This window comes from Boleophthalmus pectinirostris, unplaced genomic scaffold, assembly GCF_026225935.1.
Source record: "Boleophthalmus pectinirostris isolate CB_2022bp ecotype Guang Dong unplaced genomic scaffold, ASM2622593v1 HiC_scaffold_19, whole genome shotgun sequence".
NCBI classification, from domain to species: domain Eukaryota; kingdom Metazoa; phylum Chordata; class Actinopteri; order Gobiiformes; family Gobiidae; genus Boleophthalmus; species Boleophthalmus pectinirostris.
In genome coordinates this window covers 24,845,897-24,855,969 of record NW_026571140.1, presented here as the reverse complement: position 1 = coordinate 24,855,969, position 10,073 = coordinate 24,845,897, and positions in this window count along the sequence as shown.

Below are 10,073 nucleotides of genomic sequence, written 5' to 3'. Positions count from 1 at the left end.
TTGGCCCAGTGCTATAAAAACAGAGATATCACACTTAGCGACAGCAATAATCTGTTTTGAATTTGTAAATTATGCAGCAATAACTCCTCAAGAGGCATTTGCATATTCCCATATTTAATCTTGTGTGACAGCGGGAGAGGATCCTTGGAATAGCTCCAGTTTAAATTCACGGGGACGAGAGGTGGAGACTAATTTGTCACTTGCTTGTCAGTTGGTGGACGGCAACAGCGCACCTTTGGCTCTGGGGGACCACGGCAACGCAGTTATCGGTCCGAACGCAGCCAGTGTCGATAAGATTCACAGCCAGCACCACGAAACAGGCTACAATACACTGCGTCACCATTAGTCACAGTTAGCACACAAACAGGAAATGACTGCGGCAAAAAAGCAGGTTGTGGGATGATTACAAGGAGCTGAGGAAGAGGAGGAGGTAGATTTTGGAGATTTGGAGGAAGGTGGGTGGGTGCGATCTGTCAAACTCTCAGTGCTAACTAGCAAAAAGAGGTTAGGGGAAAGCGTGGGGAGTTATGAAGGAATTGTGAAATTAATAGACTGGAGATCTGAATTGGATATTTTCATGTCTTTGTAAAGTTTCTGTGTTACAGCTGTTCAAGTACGGACAAAAAAAAAAGAGAAGGTATTATAGAAAGAACCAGGCTGATCTTGTGGTTAAGTCTTTTCTTTATAAAAAATGAATGTAAGGGGATGTAAAAGTTTCTAAAGGCAATGGAAACTCAAAGCATGTGTGGTCTTGTTCAGCTGTTGCAAAGACCAAAGGTATAGACAATTCAAAAGGAGTCTTTGGGCCTTTATAGCGGCTTTGTTACTACCTTTATCCAAGTTTTTCTGTAAAATAAACGTAATCATAGTAGCTTTATTGTTCAACCACATTTTTAGTGTATGTATGTAAGGTCATGTGACTACTGCGATCGCTCTCTACAGTCCACACCATGTACAAGACGCTATTTATAAATGAACAATTATCTTTCAGTGATAATCTTATCTAATTGGAACTGCGGTAACTTGTATGACTGCTTACATAATCAAAACAAACAATTTACAGGGAAATTATGTTGGGTTAAAGTCACGATAAGTTACACTGTATTGTCCCTATAGGAAAGTCTGTTCCCTGCATTTGATCCATTCTTCAGTGTTGTTGGGGCAACCTTTACCTGACCAGCCAGGAACACAAGCTTTGACAAAACTTTACAAAGATGAGTAGATCTGGAGCCATATCCTGTTAGAAGGTGTGACTGAAAGGTGGATTAACCAATCAGAGAGACACATGCTCCGTTCGTGTCAAAAAAAGACATGGCAGCTTAAGGCCGCTCCACACTACAGTTTTTGTTTTTTTTTTTTTCGGTCTCAAACTATTTAAGAATTTGCAACAAAAAGTGTACACCACAGACATGAGGAGAATCTTATTAGACTTAACATCTCGGATGGCAAAGACTGCTGGATATATGATTATAGCCTATATAGGCTATATAGTATTATAACGAATGTCAGAAACAAACAGTCATTTTGGCCACTATTGGCTGAACTATAGCCATTAGAGCACAATGCACAGCCAAGCACAAACTTTACACAGCAGCACAACCTGATCCACTGCTCACAACCATCTCCAACAACACAACCTGATCCACCGCTCACACCCAGCCCCAACAACGTCAGCAAAACTAAAATAAGAGGCTACGGTCACAACACGAACACACGGTATCAGCACCGCTCCTACAGCGCACGGCAGAACAGCTGGAGCAGCTCCGTCGGCTCCGAGTTCAATTATGCATTATTTAACTATTGACACTGTTTGCCTGTAAAGCTCCACTGCAGATTTGCCCAAAACTAACAAAAACAGGCCTCTTACCTTCTCCAGGGGACTGATGCAGAGTGTATCCTCTGCCCACTGTCCTATTGGTTCTGTCTCCAATATGAATAAATCAAACTGGTCAAAGTCCTGGTCCAGTCAGGTCCGTGATGCGAGGTTCGGGAGCCGAATGTACGAGCTGGTTGTAAAACTAGTCTTAATCTCAGTTCCCACTTGAATCTGAAAGTTACACCAGTCCATATTGGCACTAGGACACCAGGTGGACTTAAGCCCTTTGCGCTATGCCCAGGTCAAACTTTTACACCGAGAAAGAGTGAGTAGAGGCGGATAGAGCAGTGAGCAACTGCCTCCGAGTCCCAGCGGCCGCAGCAAGTGCTGCAGGCTCCAGTGTCTTTAGGTCTCTCCTCCCTCTCTCCTCTTTGGAGGTTTAGGCAAAAGTAGCTAGCCGCCATTAGCCTGTGTGTGAATCAACACAAGAGCAGTAAGGATTTCACCACAGCCAGATGCTCTCATTTCAGCTTAATGTTTCTTTTCTTGCTTGGCAGAAGGGTCCCGCTGAAGAGAAGACATATTACTCCCTAAAAACTGTTCCTCGGATGCACTTTGACTTGAAGTTGAACTCACCAAAGCTGTACAGTACACAGCTCTGTTGTTATCCATTCATTAGCCTGTAGCAGTAACATGCTGCCAGTGGAGAGCTGGGGCTGGGTGGGAGAGAGTGATCACACCTCACAATAGGCCACAAGTGTGTGATAATGTTTATAAAGACCAATCACTTGATTTCCAGTCCCCCAGGGCTGCAATGTAAATTCTCAAAACTTCAGGCTCTCACATAGACCTGCATCAAGTCGCTCTGACTCAGCGCACACAAATTTCAAACACATGACTCATATGAAGTGATATGAGCACATTTAACATGATAAAAAAATATGTTTATCCAGATACACTTTCAATTTTAAACAAAATATGAAACTGCTTAATACAAAATAACGACTTTATAATTTTTTCTTTTTTTTAATCTAGATCAAACCACCACTGGTCGAAATTGTGTTATTATTATTATTTGTGAAATGTGGAGTAAATATATGATTTTTAATGCACAGAAAGTTGTCGATAAAGGGCGCAGGAAGTAGAATCATTATTCCTAATCTGCAGCTTCACCACAATCTGTGTGCTGTGTGGATATAAACAGGGACACATGAAGAACTACTCTTGTCTTTTTACTTTTTAAAGAATGCTTCAAACTGGATTAACAGCGCTGTTTTGTTGACTGGATGTCATTATTCGTGGAGGACAATTTCTGTGGATAATGTGGATGAGAACTTTACAAGGGGTGAGTAATAATTATTTTACTGAGTTTGTATCTTGCGCTCCCGTGTCTGTCACTCCGTCTGCTCCTGATGCTCTGTTTTATTGGCTGTTGTCATAGTGTTGCTGATGTTTGGCGGTTACAATCTGACAGAGCAGCTCAGAGTCACAGTGACACCACACACATGAAAACTCGGGGAGAAGCAAATCACAGGGTAAATTGGCCAAATTTTCCTGTAGTGTGTGGCGGCTTTTACATGTAAAAAAGGGGAAAGAACAACAATGATTTTTGCAGCATAAACAATCAAAACAACAAACTATTACTTATCTCAGGTGAAAGTTGTTTTGAAAAGTTCATTTTTCTGAATGATACAAGAATTCTGGAGAGGAGATGTCATCGGCATATGAGAGACATGTGCTGCAAATTAGCGGCTGAGGTCGGATTGTCTCAAGTTTGAACAGATTTTCACCCTCCATTGTCTGGTTCCAGGCTCTTCTGGATTCGATCAGAATGTAGCAGGGACTGGCTATTCAGGCAAGAGACAATTGTAAGGAGCAGTGGGTGCCAGGGAGCCACCTCCAGATCTTGAAATAGTAATATATAATAGACATGCATAGAGTGACCAGATGTCCCTATTTACCCGGGACAATCCCAACTTTGAGTCCTATGTTCCAGCAGATTTATCCAAAACTAATGGTTTGTCCCAGTTTTATACAAGAAATGTTCCAGGTGTCCTTATTTTTGATGAAGTTGATACCTGCCAACAGTAAAGAAAGGCATAAATTGTCATTTATTTAAGTAAAGTACAGAAAATGATACTTAAAAATGACCAAAACACAAAGAAAATGTGACTATACTGACTCACATGTTTGTCATGAATGGACCGAGTGCGGAACAATTTTCATTAATTATGCACTCGTTTCACAATTGTATTATTACCAACCACCACAAACCCGAGAGTGTCCCAGTTTTTGATTTTGAAAATCTCATCACCACATAGTATCTCCTGTTCTGTATAGCTTATATCTATATTATATTTGTTTGTCATAATAACAATATTCAGATTAATCCAACAAAAATTTGCTAAACATGCAGAAATTTTACTTTATACCCATATCTGAGAGTTGACAACATAGGTTTTTCATTTAAATAATTTGTTTTTCTAGCATTTTTATTATAAACAGTAAATTCAATATTCAAATTTTGCATCTCCTCAAAACAACACTGACAATATTATCCTTATTTCAATCATGTGCCCACCTCTAGCAGTGTGTGTGCGTGTGTGTGTGTGTGTGTGTGTGTGTGTGTGTGTGTGTGGGTTGACTCTTTCTATTCCCTTTGTACAAAATTAATATTACGCCCTCTCCTCACCGTGACCCTGATCAAGTTCCCACAAAGGCGCTCATCAGGCTGAGCTCCTGCGGGACATCCCACAGAGACCACACACACATTTAATAACACGCAGAGGTGGAAACAGGTTTAGGGAGCGTTGTCATGCTCCTCATTACCTCACTTCAGTTCAATCGGCAGGAAGCAAAACCCAAGACCCATGCGTTCAATGCTAACTGTGTTTCATGTGCGCTCGGTCACATTGTTAAGAGTTATGGCTGCCTTTATGGTGACAGGGACTTTCTCCGCACTGAAAAAAGAGGTGCATTTAGCCGTTCAAGCTAAACAGGGAAGGCCAGGCACCATTTGGTAACAGAAAGATGAATTATTCAGGTTTGGTTGAAAGTGTTAAGAGTCATCCGCCACACACCAGCAGCAGTGGGAGGAGGAGGAGGAGGAGGAGAAGAAGAAAATCAATCGTTTTCTGGAGCTCTGGAGCTGATGGAGAAGGGGAGGGGGGCATTTATGTAGAAACTGAAAACAGGTCTGTAAAGATTGGGTCTGTAGGGATTTGGGCTTGAAAGACAAAAGTGGTTATTTAAATTGGCAAACTGCAAATACACAAAAATGAATTTTAATGGCGAAATCAGAGTCACTAACAAAATACTTGATATAACCTTGCCCAAGGGCATTGTGGTTGAAAAATAAACATTTAACGGAAAACAACAACTTAGGAAAGGTCAGTGGTGGGTATGAATATTTTAAAAGGCTCTTACTGAGTTCTTTTAGGTCTTGTATCTTAATGGATGGAGGGTTGTTAAAAAAATTAAACAAGAAACTAATTTGAACAAGTATTAAGGCAGGAAAAAGGTCATTCATGAATAGTTTTACATTGTTCTTAGTTTGTATATTAACTTGTACAAGACCAGAATGGAAATATTAAAGGCTACCGTCTCCATCTCCACCCCCACCCTCTGGAACTCCTGACCTCAGCAACTCTGTGACTGCACTGACCTCACCACCTTCAAGAAAAATCTCAAGACCCAGCTATATAGAACAGCTCTGAATGTTAAACTTTTCTTTTTATCTTTCCTGTATCATTTGACTTTTAAAATATGTGTTCTATTAAACGTCTTTGAGTGTCCTGAAATGACCACTTATTACCACTGATGTTTTGTTTTGACTATTATTCTATTGCTACCAACACCGTAGTGGTATCAAGCCTTTTCCCCAGTAGAGTTTAAAATGCTAGTTATTTCCCACAAAAATAGCAATATATACCAGAAATAAATGCAGACTTTAAAGCCCTATTTGAAACATTACTAAAAACACAAATCAGCTCCACTGTGCCTCCATTGTAGACTATATAAAACAATTTTCTGGGGTCCAATTATCTACATTAGCAAAGAGTGGTACTTGCACTATAGATCAGACCTAGGCATTGTCCAGCTCCCTGGCCACATACAGCTCTTTGGTTGACTCTGACCAGCCTGTTTAAGCTCATTTGGAATTACAAAAAAAACATATTTTATTATTTTACCTCATGCATTGCTTTTAATTTAGAGGTGTTTTTAAATGACATTTCTTGTAAGGCAACCTCACTATTTCACTGTTTAGTCATGACATATACTGTTACTAGTCTTACCAGCACGTCAAAACAAAGCTATTTACTTTTTTATAAAGAAGTACAATTAATATTCAGTATTGAGTTAAGCATTTTGGCCCAGCCCTCCACAATATTTTCTGTTTCTCATGTGGCCCCGTGAAGAAAATAATTGCCCACCCCTGCTATAGATTGACCACTTCACCTATACACTCTTGTATTTGGATGGGGAGGGAGAGGAGCTCTTGAGAGAATCCACAATAGCATGAGGAATCCATGCAGAAAGACTCTCGAAGTCTCCACTAGTTTCTGCACAAAATAGCTAACATGATCTGCACCTTCAAAATCTCAAAGGGCCCATAAGTGGCTATTTTCTGATCTATGTTATAAAGTTGTTTCTTCACTACAAACATACCTGGAGTTGTGTTTTGTTTCATTCACATACATTTAGCACACAAATCCTGCATATTTAGGCTGAGCTCTTCCCTCAAACAGGTTCAAGTTTTAATACAGTAAGTGCTCCCCAGTGTTTTTAAACTCCATACACCTTCCCAAGAATCATTTAGATAATTTCAGCCCTGGATTTTCCGATCTCTACTAAACAAAAGGTTAAAGTTATCTGTTAACTTTAGCATTTTGAGCATTTTGAGCTTTGGAGGTGTATAGATTAATATTAAAAGGTTATAGCTATAGGACTGAATCAAACAAAACGCAACTCTAGATATGTTTTTGAGGAGGTAACAACATTTTAACATGGCTTAACGCTCACGAGAGTCCTTTTTGTGTGACATAGAACCTTTAACAGACCACAATATTTAACATACTATTTTGGCATTTTCAATTTGTCCATTCTCTAATAAATCCCTAGCACTTCATCAATCACTCACTGATGTACAAAATACTTCGGCCTTTCACGTTTGACCTCATGACGTTTTGCTACATGTGGCTGCCTGTAACCATACTCCACACAGTTCCTGACCCCTCCCACACAGATGTCCCAGGTCAGACCCCCTGTTTCACCTCTCCCCCCCTCCTCCCCTCACCATCCCATCCCACATAGACCTTCCTCTCTCCAGTAGACCACCACTTCTCTATAATTAATGGGACCAGCCACCACGTGCTCAAGCTCTTTGGCAGCAAATCAAGGGAGTGCGCTTGGTCATAAATATTTACCGAAACAAACATAAAATTTTCACATGAAGAAATCGCCACAGACTACACACACACAGTATATAAGAGTGGTGCTGTGTTCGGGCTGATTCAGATACAGACAGAGCTGTAGTGTACGGAGATGGAAGCATCATTAAAGGTATGAAGGACTCGCTCAGCAATAGTGCCCCATGTATGCCAAGGAAAAGCAGCTTTAGTCCTGGTTCAGTCCATGTTCAGATCTAGTTTAGGCCTAGTTTACGTCCCCAATCCAGTCCACTTTATTTACATAGCACAAAACAGTTTCCAAAGTGTTGCACAATACAGATAAAACAATGCAATGAGAATTTAAAATAAATCTCTGTTTAACTCTGATAGTCCTTGTTAAGACAATAAAACTAGTCAATTCAAGATAAGTACTTCTGGTTCAGTTTAGGTTTTAACTTTTTCCAGTGGGATTATGTGGTTACATTTATTTATCAAAAAGCTATTTGCACTAAGATTAGTTCCATCTTAGAAGTTGCTTTCAGTATTCTTAGTTTGGTTATGGATTGGATCATATCAGATTTACTTATGACTGCTTAATTGCAAAAACTTAATAAGGATGAGTTGGGGTTTATCAAGATTTAGAAGCTTTAGGAGATAGAAGCAGGTTTATGCATGATTGGACGTGGCACGTACAATCCAAAATGCGTTTAGTCCCTTAAAATTAAGATCAACCTGCATTTAAATCCTGGAACAGCAGTGAATGAACCAACCAATTAATTAACTTTGATTGGACTGATCCATCATAATGTTATGGCGCAATATGGTGTACTTGACTCTGCTGGACTGGCTGCTTGGTACTCACCGAAAATCCAGCCCAGAAGGGACACGAGTGACGGACCCGGGGCGACGTGGTGAGAGCCAGCGCTGCGAAGCTCACGGCCAGGATCAGGCTGCCCAGGACCATCTGAGAGACCCCCAGAGCCAGCATGATCCGCGTGCGCGTGCGGTACTCCCTCAGCCGGGACAGACTGCGGGACAGGGACGCCGGACTCAACGATCCCGGGCCACTACCGATACCAGGACCCCCGACCCCCATCAAACCGAGCCCGGCCATGCTGCTCCTGCCTCCGCGGGGAAGAGCGCTCAGCGGCATTGTCAGTTTTTACACACACGAGAGAAGCGCTGAAGAAGAGAAATTACATCCAATACACTGAGCCAATGCGTCCAAAGAGCATCACAAGCTGACACTGAGGTCTTTCGCAGAACACGAATCCAAATTAGCCCAATAAGTTCTTAAACGGAGCTTCAGCAGAAAATCCATGTCTCAAAAAGTCCACGAGACACAGCGTTTGGTTTTCCTCCGTTGCACCATTGTCACGCTGTCGCCTCTGCAGCTTATTCCCACAACTCAAGACGCGAAGGTGAGCCCGAAGACAGTCACAAAAACACTAAAACGTACCGCGTAGTTCGCTCAGATATCCTCGTAAAGCTCCGAAATGGGCAAATGCTGTGATATTACGATGGTGGTTGAGTCCCTCAGTTGTGTGGAGACAGGATGCTCACTGCGCGTTGGAGACAGCGCTACTATGAAGAGCGCGAGAGGCGAGAGGAGGCAGAGCGGGGCGGGGGGTGGGCTGTCTACTATCAGCCTGCATCAGAATAAAGCAGCGTGTGATTTGTTGCCCCCTCTGATGATGTAGTGCTGCTGGTGTGAGAGAATCTGGAGAGGGAAAGGACGTCAACGCGCCAAGGATGCTGCTGTCCATGTTCTTTGGCGCGCGTCCTCTCCGCACAAAGGTTTGGTTTTTCAGTGGACAAGAGATGGAGAAGAGATGTCCTCACCTCATGTAGTGTTGACCACAGCAAAAACAAAGGAGCTCACGCGTTTGTGCTCTGTGGTAATGTGCGCGCAAAACGTAAACACATAATCATGGCACGCTGTATTGAACATTGGATTTTAGCGATTTGAAGCCTTTGGACAGTCGCGTTGAGGACCTTGATCATTATTACAAACACGTGCCAGTGCTCAAACTATCTTATCCATCTAACTTCTGTTGTAGTATATTTATCTTGAGTTCAAACCCGTTTGCGATCTAAACGATGGATGCAAATTAGCCAATGCGTTTCATTTTAGACTCAAATACAATACTTATATTATATTAGGCCTACATGTTAGAGTAAGATTTAAAGGTTTGCCTTGTCGCATTGATCGGGCAAAAGCTGTTTTTATATTATTTAAACAACACTTGGTATGATTTTTTTTATCTCTGACCTTGCAGCAAACTCATTAAGAGATACGTTGCGCCATCTGCCGGTGATGAAGAGTTGCGCGATGACAGGGTATACTGAGGGTTTAAAACTCACAAAAATGTCCTTTTAAGAATGTATGTATGCACTACATTGACTTAGGAACAGATCAACGCTTAAAAACATATCCCTGGGTCTCATTATGTTAAAAAAGGGGGACAAAATAGTTGTCATAAGTATTAACAAACAAAAATTGGAAAAAGGTCTAGTGACGTGAATAACAAGAACCTGAAACCCAAGAGTATGAGTATGTGTTCCATCAAACAGATGAACACAAAATAGCAAAGGTGATAACCTGCAGTGCAATAGAAAGGTCTCCATGCGCTCGAGTCATTGTTTTTTCTGTCTTCTCCCCACACTCCTCCTGACAGTTACAGCACACATTGTTTGAATACTAAATTTGAATAGTTGTCACATCATTACCTGAATTAGCCCTGTTGAAGACAAATGTCTCTTCCATAAACTGGAAAAAAACCCAAAAGAAGTTCTAGTTTATGCTAAAATGTATTCTATATCAGCTCTACTTTTGTATGGTACGACTGAAATGACAGAAATTAGAT